Genomic DNA, 25,203 nt, shown 5'->3' with positions numbered 1-25,203 from the left:
GTTTGAATTATGTGATAAAATACCCTCCCTCATGGGAACAAATCACGGACTCGTATTTTTGAATCAGATGAGTCAGATTTAACTCAAAAAATAAACTTATTGAGTCAAATCCAGATGAGTTAGATGATTTCAATCAGATCCAGCCGAGTCAAATAAGTCACGAGCAAACGAATAAAAAACCATAATACAAATTTGTAGCTTTTCAAGTAGCCATTCATAGGCACATGGGCACGGCTTTTATAGCCTGAAAGGATTCTCTCACGGGTGAACTTCTGGTTTAATTTCAAATTCAACTCGGATCCCGGTTCAAACTCGGATCCCGGTTCAACTCAATGAAAAAAGTAAAATCAACATCTGAGGTGGTCCTGGTCATTACAGCACAACTCATTTCCTTCGGAACTGAGCGGATCCAATATTGCTTTGGCTTGAAACCTATTACAGGGGGTCCAAAGTAAAATCAACATGCATCTATCTCAACCAAATGAATACAACTAGGACTCATAGTTAATGTAATCCTCCTACTTTGAATTAACGATGATTTACTTATTAGCTTGCCCTAACCTTCTCATGAAGAGGTTGATTATGTAGCATATACGATATTACCCAACCAGTACTGTAAGTCCTCGAGGGCGTATATTCTCAATACTGCAATGAAGTTTTATCCACAAAAGATGTAACAATCTTGGTGACTTTTCAAGTCACAACTCAAGATCTTAGTTGGCTAGCTTTATTATTAAATGCCATGCCATCAATAATCGTCCTCGGCGAATAAAGAAATGAGTTAAGGTCGATGATATATATTGTGGTGCATGAGCCTGACAACAAGACCTACTCTGACCAAATTCGGTAGATATGCTGTTGAGATTATTAGTCCCATATTGTTGGGCAATTTAAGATCCTGTGGTTTATAATCTATAAGGCCACTCCACTCATTGCCAATTGGTTTTGAGTTGGATGCCCATATTCTAACATGGTATCAGAGAGCAGGCCATTTGCGACATGGCATTGACCGCGTCTTTACTCCGCGACACCCGATTTATTGTCCACATGTTAGACCCAACAAGACTACACGTGAGGGTGCGTGTTGAGATTATTAGTCCCACATTGTTGGGCAATCTAAGATCCTGCGGTTTGTAATCTATAGGGCCATTCCACTCATTTCCAATTGGCTTTGAGTTGGATGCTCATATTCTAACACATGCATGTGCACCAGACACTATGCGCGAACATTGAGTTAAAAAGAATGGAAATTAATGGAAACAATGGAAGTTAATAAGCTTGGCGAGATTGGGTATATCCAGATTAATTGGGGTATTACCTAATGAGAGAAAATCTGGGTTATTTTGAAGTAAAACAGGATATTTTTGAACCATGTGTTTTCTAAATGGCTAATATATCCTTGTTTAATTAACACTAAAAAATATGATTAGGTTAATTAATTGAGTTCAGATTAATTAATTGAGTAGATTAAAACTTATGAATTTAAGTTATGCAATTTAATTTTTGATTGAACTTATGTGGGAAGATTTTTGATGAAAAATCTGGGTTAATTTTTCACCTTGTAGGCTAGCCGATAGTCGACATCAATTCGATTTCTCAGCTGCCGACTACATTGATTGAAACATAAAATCTAACTCCTTTTCATAGGGATAACGGATGTACTTAGCACGTGCATCAAACCTTTGAACCCCTAGGAGACTCTAGTGGACGAGTTATAGTCTCGTTAGGGTTTCCATAGAGGTCTACCCACAAAACCTACACAAAAACTACTAAAACCACAATATTCGTCGGAGGAGTCCGAGTCTGATTCATCCGCATCATCTCTGACGCATACTCCAGAATTTTGGAAACCATGAAATGATTGCTTGAATCGAATGAGAATGCTTCCCCCTTTTCCTCCAATTAGCGCGCTTTCACGACCTCGTGCTACAAAAAGACCAACACAAACTTACTTTGTTAGTGGTGTTTCATTGGAAGATAAAACAACATGGATTACGTAAAATTAACCACAAAACTACTTATAAATTTTTCAATGGATAAGTTATAGTGGGAAGCTTCCAAAATACAATGTTGGATACCTAAATAAACAAGTATCGCATTTTCGATGACTTGGGAAGCTTCCTAGGTATTCAGATCCATGATGTGTTTCTTTTTGTTCGTGATCACTTCAGTCTATCAGTTATTTTAACAAGTGCACCCATATCATTAGCCACATGAAATACTTAACCAGTTAAACCTTAATCAACTGGTTCTTATTTTGTATGTGGGTATTGAGTTCTCGTTACATTTTAGCTGTAGAGTTTGAGCAATCAGAAGTATATTAAAGTAGGTTACATCTTTTTCAAATGAGTTCAGCTGCTGAATTTATGCCCTTTCACAATAAGGATCTTGGATTCGTTTTTCATCTTGTTGATTGTATTAGTTTTATTTTCTTGTTCAATTCGCTCTTGTTATCTATTCTCAATTGAAGATGTTGGCTCTAGGCTTCTAGGGATACAATATTATGTAATTGTTGGCGCTTCACATTTACGTTTTCTCTCTAAGGAGATGCCACAATATCTACGTGACAAGAAAAGGAACATCAACTTAGTGGATAGGTCCTCCTTAGTTTACGAAGTTGTTTGCACCCAGAAATATTTTCGGACACTAAACACGATAGTTTTGGTGTTGTTAATGGAAACATGGTTAAAAACATGAAACCAGAATAAAGAAATGAGACGCAGATTTTACGTGGTTCGACATGGTTTGCCTACATCCACGAACGAATCCCCTTGGAGAGTACTGTTTTATTGATTATGGAATTACAATGTATTTTTTTCTCTCTATTGGCTACCCCTTAATGATTTATGCTCCTCCCCATTTATACAATTGAATACCTAATTTCAATATAAACTTAAATGACATTAATTGCTCATTCATGCCTCCCTGTTTAATTCTGCATGAAACTGCTCATTCATGCCTCCATGTTAAATTCTGCATGAAACTGCTCTTTGCATGCTTCCTGAATTAATTCGCATGAAACTGTCTTTGCATGCCTCTTGAATTAATTCTTCATGCTAGCAGACTGGATTGATGGTTGACAAGCATAATGGACTGACAGTATGGATGGAGACTGGCTGTCAGCGCATATGGCAACATGGCTGGAATCTGGTTAGCAACACATTTGGTAGCATGGCTAGAAACTGGTTGGCAGTGCGGTAGAGTACTTGGATGGAAATTGGTTAGCAGCACTTCTGGCAACATGATTGAAAATTGGCTAGAGGTGCGACGTGCAACCTGACTTTGGCAGTTGACCAATGGTTGACTTTGACCGTTGACTGAGCGTTGACTTTGACCATTGACCAGTCCTTGTAATACTGGGCAAGCTGGTGGGCTGTTTCGGTTGACTGGTTAGCGGGCTTGGATGACTGATGAACAGTGGCCCAGTCAACATTCTGGCCCTATATGTGGCAATTTTACTCATGGTACAAACAGAAGTTTCAACAGCCAATAAAAGAAGAAATACAAGTTGGGTTTTCATGTGGATACGTCGGAAGCTTCGTGGTCATGCATGAATTGTGTTTACTGAAAGTTATTCAGCTGCTAGTAATGCAGTGCGCCAGATGTAAAGCTTCCCGCTTGATGCAAAGTTTTACCATAAACCTATGGTGAGTCCTCGCCTCTCAATGTTCTTGTGTCAACTTTTATTCTGTTTATGCATTTGTATTTTTTTATGTTGAATTGGGATTAGTTTGGATATTTGACTCATATGTGTTTCGTTAAATTCAAATTTTTAAGAAATTATTAGTTAGTTTGGCTATTTGACTCATATGTGTTCCATTAAACTCAAATTTTTAAAGAAATTATTAGGAAGTTCGGTTAATTGATTAAATTTGATAAACAACCGAACTTGATAAACAACAAGTTCGGTTGTTTCGCAGATTTAATCAACTAACTGAACTCATTAACAACAAATTTCAAAAGTTACAGTGTAATGTTCGGTTACCTGGTATTATTTCGCAGGTAACCGAAATCTGTTGTTCGGTTACCTGCGAAATAATACCAGGTAACCGAACTATGGAGCTCAAAAATCAGTGAAAATTTTTCTAAGTTCGGTTACCTGCAAAATAATACCAGGTAACCGAACATTACACTGTAACTTTTAAAATATTGTTGTTGCTTAGTTCGGTTAGTTGACCAAATCTGCAAAACAACTGAACTTTTAGACTGCCATGTTCGGTTTTGTCTATGCATTTCCTATGTAACCGAACTCTGTATTTTGAAATTTGAATGACACAAATTTCAAGTAACGACTATTTTTCTTGTCGTTATACACCTCTTTGGTTATAAATATGTGTCTCATACTTAACATTTTGTCTCAAAATCTTCTAAAAAAAGCAGCTAATAGTGCTAAATTTACTCTAGATGAAGATCTCTCTCTTTGCAGAAACTACAAACTATACCATCCAAAGAGGGTTGAAGAACGAAGAATGAATGGTATTATGAGTCAAAATTATTGGGGGACAATTGATTAGCAATATTTCTCCGACACAGAAAACCCTCATAACTGTGATCATATAGCTTTGTTACTTCGATTTGATAAGATTAAAGAGAGAGTTGTGGAATTTATGGCTTTGTTTCGGATTGTAAGGCGGTGTCGACTTAGGGGTGAAACAGGCGAGGAAATTCTTTTAACAGCAAAAAATGAATGGCGAAGATGGAAGACAAAGAATTTCAAATATGAAGATCATTTCCGCATCCTTGTGCACTTTTTCGTAACGCGATTCGGATATTAAATGTTATGCAATTTTAGCTTTAGTATCACCTACAACTTTTGTTTGTTAATTTGGTGTTGTATTTTAATTAATTATTGAACTTTTAAGTACCCGAATTAGTGAAAATGCTCTGTCCATAAGAACTTCGGTTTGTTCGTTATTCTGCGGGATCAACCGACCTGCTAGTTCGGTAGTATCTCAAATATATGTATGCCACCAAACTATCTGTTCAGTTACCACCATAAATTTGATAGGGTAACCGAACCTATCACTGTAAACCAAGAGTGACTTTTTGTATAAAAGCAAATTATGCAAACACACTATAATACACCCAAATTCCAAAAAACACAATCTTTAATTCTTATGATGATGTTCAAAGCATATATATTCTAGTTAAGGGTACATTTAATCATCCCCAAGGGAAATTGAACCTTCGTGTATAATTTTGTCCGATTCCTCGGAAGCTTTCCACATCTCCATGTTATGTTCATACATAATGCACCAACCCAACATTGTGTCGGGGTTAAATCCATTCCAATAAGAGCATCCGCATATCGGAGGCAATGGAAAATTGTCTTCTAACTGAAGTTCTATAAAATGGTTGTGGTTAACGAGCACAATCACCACTCTCCTAAGTCTAAGTTTCTCGGCACATATGGTTGTTTTGGGAGTGTATGTGAAACTAGCACCTTTTGAGAAATAGTGAACCATGCAATTGAATGCGTCGGCGATTAATTGCCCGCATATCGACATGGTCATCCAATGATCACATGTGATTCGATGTGCCCCATGGAGACGCATTTGAAACCTAACAAATTGAATATTGAGACTAACATCACCATCGGCCAACATTGTCTTGTAAAATTCCGGTTTCTCCTTTAGCTTCATCAACATCCTTTGACGGACATAAGTGATTTGATTATCATAATATAGCTTGGAACCTTGAGTGAAAGGCCCTATTTGTTGTGCGACTACATGGAAAACGCAATTACCATCCGAAGGGACGTCATGGGTGGATATGACGTAATCTCTAATGTAAGGAGGTAGTTTTTCCAAGTACCTTTTATCATCAAGAGGTGGTGTATAAATTGGAGCCTTTAGATTCATGTCTCATTGACTTGGTTGGCTCGGTTCTGACGGAGTAGGTTGAGAGTGTAACTTCGGTCCTTTTTTCTTTATATCCCGTTCACTTGACTCGCCTTTTTCAATAAATTTCCTTCCCCTTTTCTTATAATCTTCTTGGTACTTCGCCGCGGTATACTCATGCCCCGAAGGATCTCTAGTAAAAGGAGTAATTTCACTTTTCCTTTTAGCCAACACCTTTGCATATTCTCTAACTTGTTTTTTTGTTTCTTTGGTTTTTGGCCTACCTTTGCTCTTGCCTTTATCCGGTTCTTGCACATTCTCCGAAGTATGCGGAAAAACGATTGGCCGCATGTCATCCCAAAAGATTTTCCTTTCGAGTTTGTTCATGTTCCGGTACTTTTCGATAACCGTTCTTCCCATTTCATTGTCACCAAACTCTTCACCGACATCGCCCTTTGGAGGAGTGACAAAACTTAATTATTGTCAATGTGGATCAATGTCGCTTAAAGGGATTATGCCATGTTCATACTTAGCTATCATGTGGCGACAAGGGAGTCCCATAGACTTCATCATATTGCAAACACACTGATGAGTGCCAAATATTGTATAATTTTATCCCTTTTTGTTGGCATTTAACTCATCTTTTGTGCAGTAATTCTACATTTTATCCCATATTCTGTATTTTCATTGTTTTCAAGAATAAATATTTTTCTTACTTAATTTTGCATTTTTAGGTAATAAATAAAGTCTGGATGACTTGCGGAGAGGAATAGAGCAGAAAAGTGGTGGAAGCCAAAAGGAATCACACAAGGATGCCGCGAATGTTGCGCACAAGACCAAAAGGCTAGAAATTGGCTCAAGAAGGAAGAATTTGTTCTTAAACGAAGAATGTCGCTTCAACGCCGGTACATCAAGCTGGAAGGTCCTACTTCACACCACAACACCTAGTTCTAATCTGAGACATTGGTTTAGATGTATTATGCATCTAACGGTCTCTCGATACATGCCCCCATACCACCGTTGGATCCACCTACCATCTTCACATCCAACGCATCTACTTGCTAGACATCAAAGTTCGATGAACCCGCCACACACCGAAATAACCCTAGGATATATAAGCCAAAAACAAGAGAAACCCTAACATTTTCTTTCCTTATTCTCTTTCATTCCCACCAACTCCACCGTACCACCTTCTCCTTCACCTGCAACCGCCGTACTTCCACCATCTCCACCATGTCCGCCACCACCTACTCTGCCACCACCAAACCACCAACTCCACCGAACATCACCATCACTTACCCCTTCCTTCTAGCTACTTATTCCATAAATCCCTCACGTTTCTTTCTTGAAACCCTAGGCGTGAGAAATTGGTGAATTAGGTAAGCCTAGAGAGAAATTGAAGGCATGGGAAGGAGCACAGAGATAAAAAGAAGGATGGGTCGACGTCAATTTGAAGATTAGGTGAGTAATTTTAGGATTTTCAAAACCCTAATTTCAAAATTAGGGTTCATAAAAATTGGGTATTTTCTGCTATAAATAGAGAGTGAGGTGTGTGTATGGAGGGGTGTGCTTGGACTAGCCAAGTCTCCAATTAGGTTTAATTTCAGTTCTAGTTTCTTCAATTTCAAATCAAATTCAAAATTAGGGTTTCAATTTTTAGTGTAATTTTAATTCAATTTCAAGTCCAATTTCTATTTCAGTTACAATTAAGTTTGTTTTAATGTCAATTTCAATTCCAACAGTTCAATTTAGGTTTTAATTTTGTGTTTAGCACGTTTAATTTTGATTTAATTTTCAACTGTTAGTGCAATTAGGTTTATGTTAGTTTAATTTTAATGTTTGGTAATTTCTAGTTCCATGCTTAGGTTAGTTTTAATTTTAGTTTCATTGTTTCAATTTTTGCCTCAATTTTTGTTTCCTGTTTAGCAATGATTCCTGTTTTGTTAATTTTTGTTCCCTGTTTTGTTAATTTCTGTTTCCTGTTTTGATACATTGTGCATATTTAGTTTAATTTCTAGTTTCATGTTTAATGTAATGTTAATTGGATATACTGTCATGTTTAGTGTGTGATGTTTAGTGTGTGATGTTTAGTTTCTCAAACTGTTAAGTTTAATTCACTGTCAAGAAGTGGAATGCTAGGTTAGAGCTTTGAAGCATTGGATTGATTGAGCAGTGGGGAGAAACTAGTGCTCACTAGTGACTGTGAGCAAGCTGGTTCTCTTCCCACTCTAGATGAATGCCTAAAGCCATTGCCTTGGCTTTGCTTGTTTTTCCTTCCTTTTTTTTTTACTTCACTGTCTCCCCTACCCTTGGCTCACAGCCTTGGTTCATGCCATTTGCCCTCTTTGTTTCACTGCCACTATAACATTGTGATCTTGTATCTTGTTTTACATCATTTGCTAGCTTAGGAAAACTTCTTGTATGCTCCCACTACCTGTGGACAAACCCCTGCTTATTCACTTTCTACTTTAGATCCTGTGCACTTGCAGGTGTAAATATAACCATAGTTTTAGGTTTAATTCCTTAGCTATCAAGTTTTTGGCGCCGCTGCCGGGGACTTGGCATTGTGTGGTTGCTGTTTTTCCTTGCTTTCTTTTGCTGCTATTCACTTGCATATCTTGCATTTAGTATAATCATTTAGTGTAAGCATTTATCTCATCATAACTTGCATTCATTACTGCATATTCATCTTTGCATTGCATACTCATTGCATCTTGCTGTCCTGATTGCATATCATATTTGCATATTAGTCATCTTTACATTCTTGCAGTCAATCTTGCATTACAGTTCTTGTTCACTGCCTTTCTTTGCTGTCCTTGACATTTTTGTTGAGTGACCATGTACTGTGACCTTGCTGTGAGGCTGAGAACAAACCTCTGGTGCTGTTGTGCTGCTGTGAAGCCCAAATAGAGCTGCTGCTGCCAAGCCTGCAACATTGCCCCTGTTCAGCTACTGCTTGTGGTGCTGCTGAACTTGTGGTGCTGCTGTTGCTGCTGAGCTGCTTCTCCTGCTACTGCTTGTGGTGCTGCTGAACTTGTGGTGCTTCTGTTGCTGCTGAGCTGCTTCTCCTGCTGGTGCCAGGCCAAATCTGCTGTAACCCCTGCTGCCTGGTGCTAAATTGAGCCATCAAGCCCAACTGGGCCTGCTGAAGTTGCTGCCAAGCTTAACAAGTTGAGCCAAGCCCAACTGGGCCTGAACAAAGACAAAAGCTTAGGATGATCCAAAGCCCAACTGGGCTTTTGCAACCAAACTGAGCAGCTGGGCTGTGCTTCAAAGGTAAGCCTAAACCCATTAAGAGAACCCAACCTGTGGGCTTCCATTTTTAATTTGTGGGCTTGTAATAATTTTTGTTTTTCTTTATTTTTTATTTGGGCTTGTAATAATTTTTCTTTTTCTTCTTTTTCTTTCTTTTATGGGTTTGTAATTATTATTGTTGTTTTTATTTTCTTTTATGGGTTGTGCTAATTTATGCTAGGCTAAGTGTAAAAAATAAAAATAAAAAAAAATTGCTCCTTATTTCAAAAACCAAAATTTTCCCAAAAATCCAAACCCATTAAAAACCAAATTTTTGAAAACCCATTAAACCAAAATAGTGGGTTTTGTGTCTTTTCAAAATGGGCCAACCTCGTGCTCTCCATGAATACATGTATCCGTCAATAAAAATTCCATTATCATGTATTGTATTACCTCAAACCAATAACCCTTTTAAAATAAATGCAAGCATGATACAAATACTTCCTATATTTCGAGGGTTCGATTCTGAGAACCCCTATACTCATGTAAGAGAGTTTGAACAAATTTGTCGGACTATGCAACCTGATCATATGTCCGAAGACTCTCTAAAATTGCGTTTGTTTACATTTTCTTTAAAGGAAAGGGCCAAAACATGGTTTTACGGTTTGAGACCACAATCAATCAACACTTGGGACCAACTCACAGATCTATTTTTCAAAAAATTCTTTCCACATCATAGGACCATCGCTATTCGTCAAAGTATCAATTGTTTTGTCCAATTGGATGAGGAAACTGTTTTTCACTATTTTGAACGTTTTAATGATTTGTTGAGCGAATGTCCGCACCATGGATTTGAGAAGTGGAGACTTGTCGTCATCCTCTATGAGGGACTAGACTTTAAATCTCGAACCATGGTTGAGTCTATGTGTAATGGTGAGTTTATTGATAAATCTGTGGATGATGCATGGAAATTTTTAGCCGAGATTGCAGAGAAAACCCATCAATGGGAATCCGTTAGGGAAACAGGAACAACACCACATGATATGAGTCACCCCCATGAATTAGAGTTTTATTCTTGTAATAGCTCCGACCTTAGGATTGAAAATTATCCTAGATTGCAAAATCTCTATCATGATGATGATGATGATTATGATGTTATGTTAGAAGAACATGTCTATACTGAAAATGTTATGGAACCTTTGGGTTCAAATACATTAGGCTTCTCTGCCCCGACCTTAATGCATGATATTTCTTCTAGTATTCCATGTGATGTTTCCCCTGATGTGCCGATACACGAGAATAAATCTGTTGATGATGTTGATGATTCTGATTGTGATCTTGCCAATTTGATTGATGATTGTGAGCATGATGTGACATGTGTAGATGAGTTAGGAGATTTTGATTTGATTGATAATGATATGCCTATTCTTCTACCTAAGTCACAATCTGATGGCCTTCCACCCAACCTAGATTTGGTTTGTAACAAAAATTTTAAACCAACTTTTCTGAAGATTCCCAATCTAGGATTGGAACTGTGTGCCTCCCAAGTCCTCTTGGACTATTTTGCTTCAAAATATAACACTTTTAAAGAGCCACAGTTGGAATGCATTTCTTTGCCCATCCCGAAAACAGTCCATTATGAGTTAGACCTTTTGAATCCTGAACCCCTAAAATTAAAAGATTTTGTGCTTAAAAGTAAACCTGTTGAAAAATTTTGGTTTAGGGGTGATTCATTCGGTTTTTCACTCTCACTCCCATTTAAGTCCAATTTTAGTGTTTTGAAACTTTCTATGTCTCTACACTTTTTCTTTTGGGTTGATCCTCAACTCTTTAGACTTTTGATGTATGGTGAATTTTTTGTATATAATCCAGTAGATAAATTTCTTAAAACCCTTTTGTTCCTTTTGTATATATTTTGCTAATCCAATATGATCTCGGCTGAAATATGTTGGATTTTTGCCTTGAATAACGGAGTTTTAATCTGCTTTCGAAATCGGGTATTCTCTCTCCTTTTACTCTACTCAGCATGTCCTTTCCATATGTTTTTAATTCTTTCCATATTTTGAAACATTGAGGACAATGTTTAGTTTAGGTTTGGGGGTATAGAGTAGATACCACGATAATATGCTATAATTGAAAACGAACTCCTCTTCTTTTTGAAAAAATAAAATAAAAAAAATTGAAAAATCAAAATTAAAAAAAAAAATAAAAAAAAAAATCATAAAAATGGAGCTCATTTACCTTGAAATGTTGACTCTTGTGCAAATATGTATTTTTATTAGGAGTCTTAGTCTAGATATTTAGGCACCCTGATTCTAGCACAATTCACATAGTGATAAGAAATTTGCACGCGCACGATCTACCAATACATGTATGGCCTCGATCTTCAAGGTGTTTGATAGGAAGTTACGATTGCCAATCACTTTAGAATACTGAACGAAACTTGACTAGCTTGTTCTTTGGTTGGTTGGGATAGAAGGTGGAGGTTACATTAAGAAAGACAACCATCGAATTTAACTGGGTGCATCAAAAAGGGCTACCTCTTGCAAAGTGTCATGTAATCTTTTGTTTCCTTTTGTATTGTATCAAAAGTGTTTCTTTGCAAAAAAAAAAAAAAAAAAAAAAAAAAAAAAAAAAAAACGATGTATATATCAGAAAAAAAAAAAAAAAAAAAATATCAGAAAAATACAAAAAAATCAAGTATTTATCAATTCCATCCTCTCTTGTTCCAAAAATAAAAAGAGAGTAGTCAATGTAAATAAGAGTCATGTAAATAGTCATTTTGTTGTTTCATTGTAATAAGCAAGGAGGGTGTATGCCATTGATGTACAACGCGAGTAATTGTGAACTACCTCCAACTCATGCACAATTCTCGTAAAGTCCGGACAGCTAGCTAGATTTCGACCTTGGTTCTTAGCCTGAGAAACTATCTCTTGGTGATTAGTAGTCATAACTTCAGATCTTTCTTTACACATGTGTAGATACACGTTACACTCTTATCACATGTCTTTTTTTTGTTATCAGTGCTAGGATTGTGCCTTCGATAGCTAGATTGACATCTCCATTTTGCTGTGAGCTTAAACTGTTTTGCACATGTCACATTTGATGGAATCTGAGCTTATATTTTGATCTAGAACTTTGTATGTACGTTCTAAGCAAACCTTCACGAGACTTCAACTCGTCCACTAGGGACACTTAGTGGTTTAAAAGGCTTAGTGCATACGCTAAATGCATTCGAGAGACCAGCGACAGTGGTATAGTTAGGATTTCCTTAGTTTTGTTTTACTTGAGGACAAGTAAAATTCAGGTTTGGGGGTATTTGATGAGTGCCAAATATTGTATAATTTTATCCCTTTTTGTTGGCATTTAACTCATCTTTTGTGCAGTAGTTCTACATTTTATCCCATATTTTGTATTTTCATTGTTTTCAAGAATAAATATTTTTCTTACTTAATTTTGCATTTTTAGGTAATAAATAAAGTCTGGATGACTTGCGGAGAGGAATAGAGCAGAAAAGTGGTGGAAGCCAAAAGGAATCACACAAGGATGCCGCGAAGAATGTTGCGCACAAGACCAAAAGGCTAGAAATTGGCTCAAGAAGGAAGAATTTGTTCTTAAAGAAGACATGGGCTCAGAATTATCCCAAGCCCAATCTCCAACCCAAGCCTGTTTCCCCTCTTAGCCGTCAGATCAACCCACAGATGCATCTAATGGTCGCTTCAACGCCGGTACATCAAGCTGGAAGGTCCTACTTCACACCACAACACCTAGTTCTAATCTGAGACATTGGTTTAGATGTATTATGCATCTAACGGTCTCTCGATACATGCCCCCATACCACCGTTGGATCCACCTACCATCTTCACATCCAACGCATCTACTTGCTAGACATCAAAGTTCGATGAACCCGCCACACACCGAAATAACCCTAGGATATATAAGCCAAAAACAAGAGAAACCCTAACATTTTCTTTCCTTATTCTCTTTCATTCCCACCAACTCCACCGTACCACCTTCTCCTTCAACTGCAACCGCCGTACTTCCACCATCTCCACCATGTCCGCCACCACCTACTCTGCCACCACCAAACCACCAACTCCACCGAACATCACCATCACTTACCCCTTCCTTCTAGCTACTTATTCCATCAATCCCTCACGTTTCTTTCTTGAAACCCTAGGCGTGAGAAATTGGTGAATTAGGTAAGCCTAGAGAGAAATTGAAGGCATGGGAAGGAGCACAGAGATAAAAAGAAGGATGGGTCGACGTCAATTTGAAGATTAGGTGAGTAATTTTAGGATTTTCAAAACCCTAATTTCAAAATTAGGGTTCATAAAAATTGGGTATTTTCTGCTATAAATAGAGAGTGAGGTGTGTGTATGGAGGGGTGTGCTTGGACTAGCCAAGTCTCCAATTAGGTTTAATTTCAGTTCTAGTTTCTTCAATTTCAAATCAAATTCAAAATTAGGGTTTCAATTTTTAGTGTAATTTTAATTCAATTTCAAGTCCAATTTCTATTTCAGTTACAATTAAGTTTGTTTTAATGTCAATTTCAATTCCAACAGTTCAATTTAGGTTTTAATTTTGTGTTTAGCACGTTTAATTTTGATTTAATTTTCAACTGTTAGTGCAATTAGGTTTATGTTAGTTTAATTTTAATGTTTGGTAATTTCTAGTTCCATGCTTAGGTTAGTTTTAATTTTAGTTTCATTGTTTCAATTTTTGCCTCAATTTTTGTTTCCTGTTTAGCAATGATTCCTGTTTTGTTAATTTTTGTTCCCTGTTTTGTTAATTTCTGTTTCCTGTTTTGATACATTGTGCATATTTAGTTTAATTTCTAGTTTCATGTTTAATGTAATGTTAATTGGATATACTGTCATGTTTAGTGTGTGATGTTTAGTGTGTGATGTTTAGTTTCTCAAACTGTTAAGTTTAATTCACTGTCAAGAAGTGGAATGCTAGGTTAGAGCTTTGAAGCATTGGATTGATTGAGCAGTGGGGAGAAACTAGTGCTCACTAGTGACTGTGAGCAAGCTGGTTCTCTTCCCACTCTAGATGAATGCCTAAAGCCATTGCCTTGGCTTTGCTTGTTTTTCCTTCCTTTTTTTTTACTTCACTGTCTCCCCTACCCTTGGCTCACAGCCTTGGTTCATGCCATTTGCCCTCTTTGTTTCACTGCCACTATAACATTGTGATCTTGTATCTTGTTTTACATCATTTGCTAGCTTAGGAAAACTTCTTGTATGCTCCCACTCCCTGTGGACAAACCCCTGCTTATTCACTTTCTACTTTAGATCCTGTGCACTTGCAGGTGTAAATATAACCATAGTTTTAGGTTTAATTCCTTAGCTATCACACACACCTCGTCCGGCTTGGTTCCCCATATGTCAATCAAATTCACCTCAACCATTAACCTCTTGATGCAAACATGTGAAACATTATAGTGGAGTCCCTTAAACAACCAAAGGTCCGCCATTTTCTTGATGTTACCATCTTTGTCTACAATCTTTGTGTACTTCATGATGCGTCTTTTTTGGAACTTCTCTTTAATTCTCTTAATATCGCGTTTGAAGTAACTCTCCATTGCGTTAAACACAACCACAAAATTATCGACACATCCAAAGAGATTTTTCTTCAACCGGTGGTGAGACGATTCTACCAAACTTGTCGCTTGATTCCCAAAGTGTTTATAGTTGTTGGTAAAAGCATAAATGAAGCGCTTTTTGTGCGGTTCCAACCATTGTTCCACCACATATGTTATTATATCCTCCGGATATTCGGGGCTAGACCAATGTTCTCTAAATTCGGCAAGATTTTTAGATAATACTCTTCTTCGGTGAGAGACCAAGTCAATTCCTCCCATTCCCCGGAGAATGCAATCCATTTAGCGTGATTTATGGCGTATTGTTTATCGAATTCCTCTTTTGCATCCGCTTGTTCATCTTTCGATAGCTTACTAATCTCTTACAATCCTTTCCTCTTAGGTGGAAAAAGTTTAGGCTTGCACCTATTCATCACATTGCACCATATATGAAATGTACAAAGCATATTATGTGTTAATGGGAAGATTTTCTCTATTGCGTTCATCAATGCTACGTCATTGTCCGTCACGATAACCCCGGGGATCTCATCATCTCGGTAGATCGCCTTCACTTGTTTTAGCGCCCAAGTGCAACTTGGTTCTTGCTCGTCCTTTAGAAAACAAAAAGCAACGGTAAACGGTGACTTCGTCGACGTACGACCAACAATGTTCAACAATGGCATCTCGTATTTGTTTGTCTTGTAAGTGCAATCCATTATAAGAACTTCATGGAATGATTGAGCCAATTGAACACTCTTCGGATGGGCAATGAAGAGATGAGTTATTTCTTCTTCCGGACCTACCTTCTTTTGAACCGCGTAGCCTTTCTCTTGAGCCAAAAAAAAATAATTGTTGCATTACTTTTCTATCCTTCCATTCATTCCTTTTAATCGTCTCAATTGCATTGTAAATGGTGTACAAAGATGATACGTTACCCGGGTTATCTTGCTTTAATAAGCGAAGCATTATGGAAGGTGGAATACACAATTTCCTATACTCGGCTATTTTTTCCATTTCTCGAGGAGTGAGCCTTGTGTCTATTGCATTCCCTTCAAGATCATCCGGACGAGGGTGGTTATGATGACCTACCACCTTATCCATAGCTAGAAACCATTTCGTGGTTATGATGACCTAGCTTGAACGAACATTTGATTTTCTTTGAGCACGTTGTGTTCTTCCTCGTCGTCTTTCCTTTACACTCATAACCCTTCCTCTTGTGACTAACATCGAGATCTCCACTTCTCTCACAAACCATTTCAAAACGAGTGTTGCTTTCTTTTCCATTCAAAACCAAGACGCAATTGACTCTCTTGGCATGCTCTCTAGCCCAATTCTTCGCATCAATAGATAAGTGAAATACCAACTCATTCGCATAGTGATGAGATGTATCTTCGAACAACATACCAATCGGAGAAGGTTGATCATGTATTGGTATAGGTTGTGATTCCATCTACAAGAAATGTAAAAACATCAATGCCATCACAAATAAGTTCGGTCACATAATAATTTTATCGGGAAAACCGAACTCATTGTTTGGTTGCTTAAGCAAGTTACAAAGCAACCGAACAAATAAAAGGAACAGAGTTCGGTAACATGTGAATTTTATCGCAACAATCGAACTAATAAAAGGAACAAAGTTCGGTTACTTTGTATTTTATGTAGATAACCGAACTAGACACTGGAACTTCAGAATTTTTTTGTTTGTTAAGTTCGATTGGTTATGCTGTTAGGTTCAAGTTTGAGAAACAACCGAACTTATTAAACATAGTTCGGTTAGATAGTTGGTACATGCAGTTTGCGAACCAACCGAATTGTATACACTTAGTTAAACTTTATTTTTACGTAAAGTTCGGTTAGTTGCGAACCAACCGAACATAACAATGCATCTCAGAACTTCCATTAGTATGGAGTTCGGTAACCTGCGTGTTTGGATAAAGTAACCGAACTACATCTTCAAATGAGTTCGGTTACTTATTCATCTCACAAGGAAACTGAACTACACTTTCAGAACAGTTCGGTTACATGTTCTTCATATAATGTAACTGAACTGTGCAAAATCCAGTTCAAAAATGTACATTTTTGGGGAAGTTTTTACCAATTCAACATACATTATCTAAGTTTGGAGCATACCTGTTCAACCAAATACTCTTCCTCCGGTTGTGGTTGATAAAATCCATCATTTTCATCTTGAGTTTCATTTTGGGGAAGAATACAATCACCATCTAAGAAATAAGCCAAATCCGGATCATTTTGAAGATTAACAAATATTCTACGAGAGGATGGAGATGAAGAATCAGATGAGTTTTCATCACTTGAATACTCAAAGGGGGTGAATTGGATTTTTTTTTTATTTTCCATGTTTTTCTCCTTCATCTTCTCTAACTCTACTCTCACAATAATTCTACTCAACTAATAATAAACCCATATTTTAATTTAATCTCATTAATTATTTTTAACTAAATCATTTCACTAATCATAACCTAAAATTAATTAAGAAGGTAGATTAGGTATTAAATAAATAACTAGATATGGGGTGACCTAGAATTACTTCTAGTGTCTTTACCCAAAATAAAACCATGGTCCCCAAAAAAAAACCATGGTCCCCAAAAAATCGTTCTTAAGGTCGGAGATTTGTTTCGCTTGAACTCGGACCTCTCCTTCCATTGCTGGTTGGTTTTTTTGCAACTAATCCAGAAACTAGGCTCTCTTCGGAGATTTTTTGGGGACCATGGTTTTTCTGGGGGACCATGGTTCTATTTTTAGTAAGACATTTAGAAGTAAATCTAGGCCATCCCTTATCTAGATATTTATATTACTACCTAAACTACCCTCCTGATTAATTTTGGGTAATGATTAGTTAGTGTTAATGTTAGTTAGAATTAAAATCTGCAAGCATCCAACTCAAAACCAATTGGAAATAAGTGGAGTAGCTCCACACCTTATATGGATCGCTGTATGGTTGACCTGCCTTCTTGGGTCTTATTGGGTCTCACGTCTCATACAGGGCTTGGCTGTGATAATATATTAGAATACGGACATCCAACTCACAACCAATTGGCAATGAGTGGAGAGGCCCTAAGAGATTATAAACCGCAGGATCTTAGATTCCCAGACAATGTGGGACTAATAATATCACCCCCCTCACGTGTAGCCTCGTTGGATCTAACACGTGGACAATAAATCGGGTGACGCGGAGTAAAGGTGCGGTCAAATGACTCGAGACAAATAGCCTTCTCTGACACCATGTTAGAATACGGGCATCCAACTCAAAACAAATTGGAAATGAGTGGAGAGGCCCTAAAGGATTATAAACCGCAGGATCTTAGACTGCCCAACAATGTAGGACTAATAATCTCAACATGCCCCCCTCACGTGTAGCCTCGTAGGGTCTAACACGTGGACAATTAAATCGGGTGACGCGGAGTAAAGGTGCGGTCAAATGACTCGACACAAATAACCTTCTCTGATACCAAATTAAATCTGCGGTCATCCAACTCAAAACCAATTGGAAATAAGTGGAGTAGCTCCACACCTTATATGGACCGCTGTATGGTTGCCCTGCCTTCTTGGGTCGTATTGGGTCTCACGTCTCATACATGCCTTGGCTGTGATAACATATTAGAATACGGGCATCCAACTCACAACCAATTGGCAATGAGTGGAGAGGCCCTAAGAGATGATAAACCGCAGGATCTTAGATGCCTAGAAAATGTGGGACTAATAATCTCAACAGTTAGTATAATCATTAGTGAAATGATTAAGTTAAAGATAATTAGTTAGATTAAAAAATTAGATGGGTTTTCTTAAAAAGAAGTAGAATTATTGAGTAAAGTTAGAGAAGATGAAGAAGAAAAACATGGAAAAAAAATTGAGTTCACTAAGCTTGAGTATTCAAGTGATGATTTAATTGATGGCTCATCTGAATCATGTAACCGAACAAAACCGGAGGAAGAGAATTGGGTACCCAGGTATGCTTCAAACTTAGATAATGTTGGTTGAATTGCTCCAAATTTTCAAAAAATTGTAAACTTTTGAAGTAGATTTGTCCTTGTTCGGTTACCTTATGTGAAGAACATGTAACCGAACACAACTGAAAGTATAGTTCGGTTACTTTTTCCAAACACGCAGGTTACCGAACTCGCTCGTTAATGGAGGTTTTTAGTCGTTCGGTTAACAGACATGTTACCGAACTTTGTTTATAGGATTTACAAAGTAATGTTCGGTTGGTTCGCAATGTTACCGAACTTTAGGGTCTAGAAGTTCGGTTGGTTCGCAAACAATATCTAACCGAACTTTACGTGAACATAAAATTTTACAAAGTGTACATAGTTCGGTTGGTTCGCAAACTTCATACCAACCAACTATCTAACTGAACTTTACGTAAAAAAAAATATATACCAAGTGTAAGAAGTTACCCAACATCATATCTAACCGAACTCAATATCTGAGTGAAGTTCGGTTAAAGTAAAAACTTAACATTTTTGCGAACGAACCGAACTTTTGGACTTCTCATTATTTTCGTAAACTAAAGTTCGGTGATATCCTTATTTTGCGAAGGAACCGAACTTATGGACTTGTGTTGTTCTAATACAAGGAGTTCGGTTAAAAGTATTTTTTGCGAATCAACCGAACCCTGAGTTCGGTTAAGAAAAAAATAATTCGTGATAACCGAACTTTTTGCGGCGAAACCGAACTTTTTGCGACGTAACCGAACTAAGAGTTCGGCTGAGACTTGTTTTTTGCGACGTAACCGAACCTTTCTCTGAAAAAACCCTCCATTAAACCTCTCTGCAACTTCCATTCTCAACTCATTTTGATGATTACTTCTCATTTTTTCAATCAAAAAACAAATGACAAGTAATGGGTTTGTGAGAATATTTTTGTTAATAATTTAAATTAAGTTATATATATAGAGGTGGTGGTGGTAATCGGAGGTGGTGATGGTAATCGGTGGTTCGTGGTGGTGATAACCGGAGGTGGTGGTGATCGGCGGTGGTGGTGGTAATCATCGGTGGTGGGCGGTGGTGGTGGTAATCGGTGGTGGTGGGAGGAGTTGGTGGTTATATATATATATATATATAAGTGGTTATTAGGTTGATTTTAAATTAAATTAGATTAAGGATAGGTTAGTCATTTCAACGCTTTAGGATACCCCTTATAACTATAGGGAAGGTGGCCTAGTAAAATCATGGTCCCCTCAAAAAAACCATCGTCCCTAAAAAATCGTTCTAAAAAAAATTTCACCGATAAAAGTCTGGTTAACTTCAGCATTGGCTATGTAGATGATGAATTAACACCCTGATCCAGAAACTGGGCTCTCTTCTTAAATTCACTAATAAAAAAAATTTCACCAATAAAAGTCTGGTTCGCAAATAATTTCAGCATTGGCAGATGATGAATTAACACCCCAAAAATTGTTAACTGCTGCCTCCGCGCTTCGAGGTTTGCTACTAAGCTTGTTACTGAACCCAATGTCCACTGCATCATCCCCAGGATTGGTAATTCCATGAACAGGTACATGTTGAGTGATTGTTATCCCTTGCACAGAGTCAGGCAGCAACAGTGAGAGGAAGATGACAGCATGGTTCTAATTATTTTCCTACTTGCCTCATGTTGCTGGTTCTGTTTGAAATTGGATGTGCCGGGCGAAGTTTTCAGTGGAGAAGTTACAACCAGTGGTTGAGAAGAACCACTTCCAGAAGCCTGTCAATTACATCAAAATGAGTTCAGTTAGGAAACCGCCCCTGGTAGCATTTGTAAGACATTCAATGACTAAAGATTTTGGAAGTGAGAGATTTGAATTTCTAAGCGTAAAAAGAACAAAGAAAACTCTGGCATGACCGTAGAAGCATCGAAAACAATATAATTTCTAAGCTCACATGAGTAATTTCTCGCTCTTTCACTCTAAAGCAGGACTTTTTTTTCCACTCTAAAGCAGGACTTCATGAGTAATCCCATCTGCAGTGCTTGGGACTGCAATTTCATTGAATAGATACACCATAAAGTTTACATCCCATGATATCGTATAGGCCACCATGAGGGAAAGTTAGAAGCGTCTTGTTAAGGATTACTTCACCGCTCTAGGCGGGGGAATGTCCATTCTCAGCTGGGGGAGTAGCTCGATAGCCAAAATAGTCAACCAGATTGCTGTGCTGTCTCCATCAAATGGAGAACTTAAAGCTCCTGTGCCCTTCTCTCTACTCGGCTACTCTTGATAACCTCTACGTATCCCACAACATATGAAAACAGTAAGGATGTTAGTGATATCAAATTAATACTAAATGGACAATCCGAAAAGTGATTAGACCTTTTATCAACAACGTTAGCATCACAAACTCAGCAAACCATACTTTATCAATGTATTAATTAATAATGTTGCATTGGATTAGCATCAATTGCTTATTGACTTTTGGCCAAAAAAATTCAAACGCAAATATGCAATAAATTGAATACTAAGCATGTACAAAGAAAAAAAATTGCATTTGATTAAGTTGAACTTGAATGATAACTTAAACTTCCGTGGAAATAAGTATACATAGAGTTAACACAAGGCTGCCTAATAAATCAATTCATGTCAATGTGCATCTTACCTAATCATCTACAAGTTTTTCCATGGATGTGAAACTCACCACTATGATCCTTCCTTTGTTTTTGAGATGAAGTCGGAATAATACATTTGGATACCAAACACCCTGCAACTGGTGCCGCCATAGAAGGTAGAAACCCTGCAAGAATTCGAGTAGTACAATATCTTAATTACTATCAATCAATTAGATAAATTAAGCTACTAATTATTAATTTATAGATCTAAAACAAAGAAAATCAAACTTACATGAACAGAGAACTGAGGGCAAAGTTACGGCTGAACCACTAAAAACGAGTCAACGAATCAATTGAATCGGGAGAAACGAGTCACTAGATCACTTTAAAAGAACGGAAATTACCAAAGAAAGACGCAGACAGAACGATGATAGAGAGAAACGTAAAATTAAAGAGGATACACAAAAGGAGAGTCGGAATTCAAAGACAGGAGAAGAAGAGATCAAGAAAAATTGAATGCAGAGAGCATCTGAAAACGACTCATGCCTGAGAGGAGATATCATCATACTAATATCTTGTTGTTGATGATGATCATGGACATCTGACTCCATCATCTGTGATGGTGGCGGCGGCGGTTTTGAAAGGGGGAGAAAACAAAGGAACAACCAAGATAAAGTAAGGATGAGAGTGAAAAAAAGAAAACCAGGGGTTGTTTAAATAGTAGGGCAAATTGATAGAAGAAGTAGTGTCTATTTTGTTACACTTGGTTAACATCAGTACTGTTCAACTTGTGTGGATTTTGAACATATTTTGAACGGTCATATTGATAATTACTTGGTACTTACATGACAACAAAATGTTTAGAATACAAGTCAAATTTTGTGTTAAAAGAAAAAGAATGGTCAAGAAATACTTTTTAGAGTATGCAGTAGATTTATCGGGAATTTTTTGCGCGTATGGATATCAGAAACGTCTGCTACTGTTTTTCCTAAAACAGTAGTCAGAAGTTAAACTATTTTACTTCACAAAAAATTAATTTTTCGACTTGTAGAAGTCGTTTATTACTTTTATGATTTTTGACTTTTCGACTTTTAAAAGTCAAAAAGCAGCTTCTTCATGTATTATCCAAACAGACTTTTCAAATTATAATGATACGATACATTTGGGTAAGGTGCAAATCTTGGGTCACAGCGCAGTTATTATTTTCTATTTGGTTTTTCATGTCGTAAACATATCATGAGCAAATATTGTGTCAAGACCCAAGGGTAAGAATAATATATTTAGATAACTTGATGGATTGTTCAAAGCTTCTTCTCTGAAAAAAGTAGAAGCTCTTGCGTTGTTGCAGGGAGTTAAATGGGCAAAGTAATTGAATATTGCAAATTTCTGGATAGAGGGCGATTGTAAAAGAATAATTGATTTTACCAGAGACATAGAGTCTCTAATGTCCTGGCAGAATCAAGGAATCGTGAAGGAAGCTATGAAGATCTTGAAGGAATGCAACAACTTCTTGGGATTCAGTTTCAACAACAGATCAGAAAATCAAGCTGCTGACAAGTTGGCCCTTGAAGCAAGGAAATTTTCTCTTTTCAATGAATGCTTGCAGACAATGCCAAACTTTTTAGGCAATATTTTGATTATAGATAATTGTAACGGAAGGCTAGTACATAATGTAATTTACCTTCCAATTTCTCTAGTAAGTTCTGTAATTGACGGTAGCTCTACTTACCGTTTTTTCTAGTCTCTGTATTTATGAGTTTCTTCAATAATACATTCTTGATTCACAAAAAAAAAAAAAAAAAAAAAAAAGATTTTTGGGCCGTGTGCCCACAACAATTAAAGGTACTTTGGCCTTTGCTTGTGAAAGGGCGGTCCATGGCCATTGTTCCTTGCTGAGGTTTAGAGCCTCATCATGCATATTCTATGCCGCATTCAAATTCGATCCCAGCTGCGCATGCCTAGTCAAGAACAATGCCTAGAATCAAATTCTTACTTCCGCTAAACTTCATGTTTCGAAAGGGGCATGTGGAGCCTTGCAAAGGAAGGTGCCCACTAGTGCAGTGGACGTAAGTAATCAGAATTTCATTGCTCTTGATAAGTCTTTGAAAAACAATTTAATCATGAGAACGTCAATTGAGTCCAAAACATACAATCTTTTTGGAATAACGCAGTATTTTACCAGCATGGCCGGCCGGCCGATTTGGAAAGAAAGCTAGCTATATTAACGCCTCTTTTACCATCACTTACTGAATCAGTGCACTAAACTCTGGCAGAGCCTTACATGCTATAAGTTAGAATTGCTCTTTCGTCAATTGGGAGAATGAATTATCATCTTATTTATATAACTCACGGTAATTAATGGCAACAGCCTGCATTGCAAAGAGCAGACGGGTCTTTCTTACGAGAATCCGGATTTATTGGGCCTCCAAAGGGGTTGGCTGAACCCGGCATGGGATTCAACATTACTTGTTCAGCCGTCTTACGATTCCCTTTCAGTGTGCTGCATATCTCAACAAATAGTCCCACACAGTGACACAGGGCAAGAGATTCCAAGGATCTTCCATATGTCAGATTAGGATTTCAATATAAATTGCCAACCAGGATGATGGATTCGATGCCCATCAATAGTCCTGCATAGGCTATCAGCAAAAACAAAAAGTCGGAGATTTGTTTGGCTTGAACTCGGACCACTCCTTCCATTGCTGGTTGGTTTTTTGCCCATTCAGAAATTTCTCCATGATTTGGTGAGTGGTGTAGGCAGATGATGAATCAACACCCCGGAAATTGTTAACTGCTGCCTCCACGCTTCAGGTAATTCCAAGAACAGGTCATGCTGAGTGATTGTTATCCCTTCCACGGAGTCATTGTTGAGCAGTTTACGTGGTCAATTAAATAGTCACTACATCTCCAATCTTAGGGGTTACTGTGTCGGTAAACAACGATTCCTTTAGGGTAACCTTAATAATGGTGGTATGAAGAGATCACAAGCACATGAAACAAGTAATACTCATTGAAAGAAATACAAAGAGAAGGATAATGGCGCCGCTTCCAGATATTTGCTCGATTGATAGAGCAGTATACCAGTCGCATCATGGGTATCAATATCTACTTGAGAAATTACTCCATGCAACCTTCATAGTAATGCAGTATACCAGATACTTTCAACTATAATATTACTCGTACATTCATAAAAACTGCCACTAAGATGAAATTATTGGGTAATTGACTGACTCCCAAGGGGTTGAACTTAGTAGAACCACTAAATTGTTCAGTTATGAGAAATATATAACTATCCCATAGTAAGATTGTTAGGATTTAGTTCTGTGGGAAACAGAGAAAAATGTTTGAAGACCTACCACTTTCGTTATCAACTGGTTCTGTACCTGTTGCAGCAGCTACAGAAGTTGACTTGTCTGAAAGATGCTGGTTGTCTCGCCCTTGGCACTAAGATGTCATTTGGTTTCTCCTTCGGAGGGTCCCCCAAAACATATTGTGAATCAAAAAAGGAAAATGGGTATGAACTGACGTCTGATAGCAGTAATAGGAACAGAAACACAAGCGATATCAGAAGATCAGAAATGACAAGAAGTTAATAACAGGAAAACACAACAAAGCCTCAGTGATCAACTAGTAGCATGGTAATCATTACAGTTCCTTTCCTCCTAATTATCCCTCCCTCCCTTAGTTCATGAGTTCATCACATATGGAAATATATTCCATATGTAAAAGTGTAACTAATATATGGTAAGAAACTACCAAGCTGACGTTCCCTCAACAACATTAATCATGATCAACCTATATTTGTTATTACTGTAGATATATGGCATGGTCACGAAGTTTTATTAGTTAACCATAATTACTCCTAGTACTACTGTACTCTACAAGTGAAACTGAACAGACAACTAGTATAAATAGTGAGTAAAAACATTAAAATATAAGATTTGCAAGAAAATAAAGAGTGAACATAAATTGGTTCTATGGTCTAGTGACTAGTGGTCAGGACATTGG

The 25,203-nt window shown here is 37.4% G+C and overlaps 1 long non-coding RNA gene across 1 annotated transcript; it reads right to left on the bottom strand.

Moving 5' to 3' along the window:
• Positions 1–19,893: 19,893 nt before the first annotated feature.
• LOC113333969 lies at positions 19,894–21,859 on the bottom strand. The gene is made up of 4 exons (XR_003352474.1): positions 21,488–21,859; positions 21,285–21,380; positions 20,535–20,876; positions 19,894–20,358 (listed from the first exon to the last, which is right to left on the bottom strand). It is a non-coding gene; the product is annotated as an uncharacterized LOC113333969 (long non-coding RNA).
• Positions 21,860–25,203: the final 3,344 nt, after the last annotated feature.

The sequence above is a fragment of the Papaver somniferum genome, unplaced genomic scaffold (assembly GCF_003573695.1).
Source record: "Papaver somniferum cultivar HN1 unplaced genomic scaffold, ASM357369v1 unplaced-scaffold_135, whole genome shotgun sequence".
Lineage (NCBI taxonomy): Eukaryota > Viridiplantae > Streptophyta > Magnoliopsida > Ranunculales > Papaveraceae > Papaver > Papaver somniferum.
The sequence above is the reverse complement of the archived record's forward strand: the minus strand, read 5'-3'. Positions and strand labels throughout refer to the sequence as shown.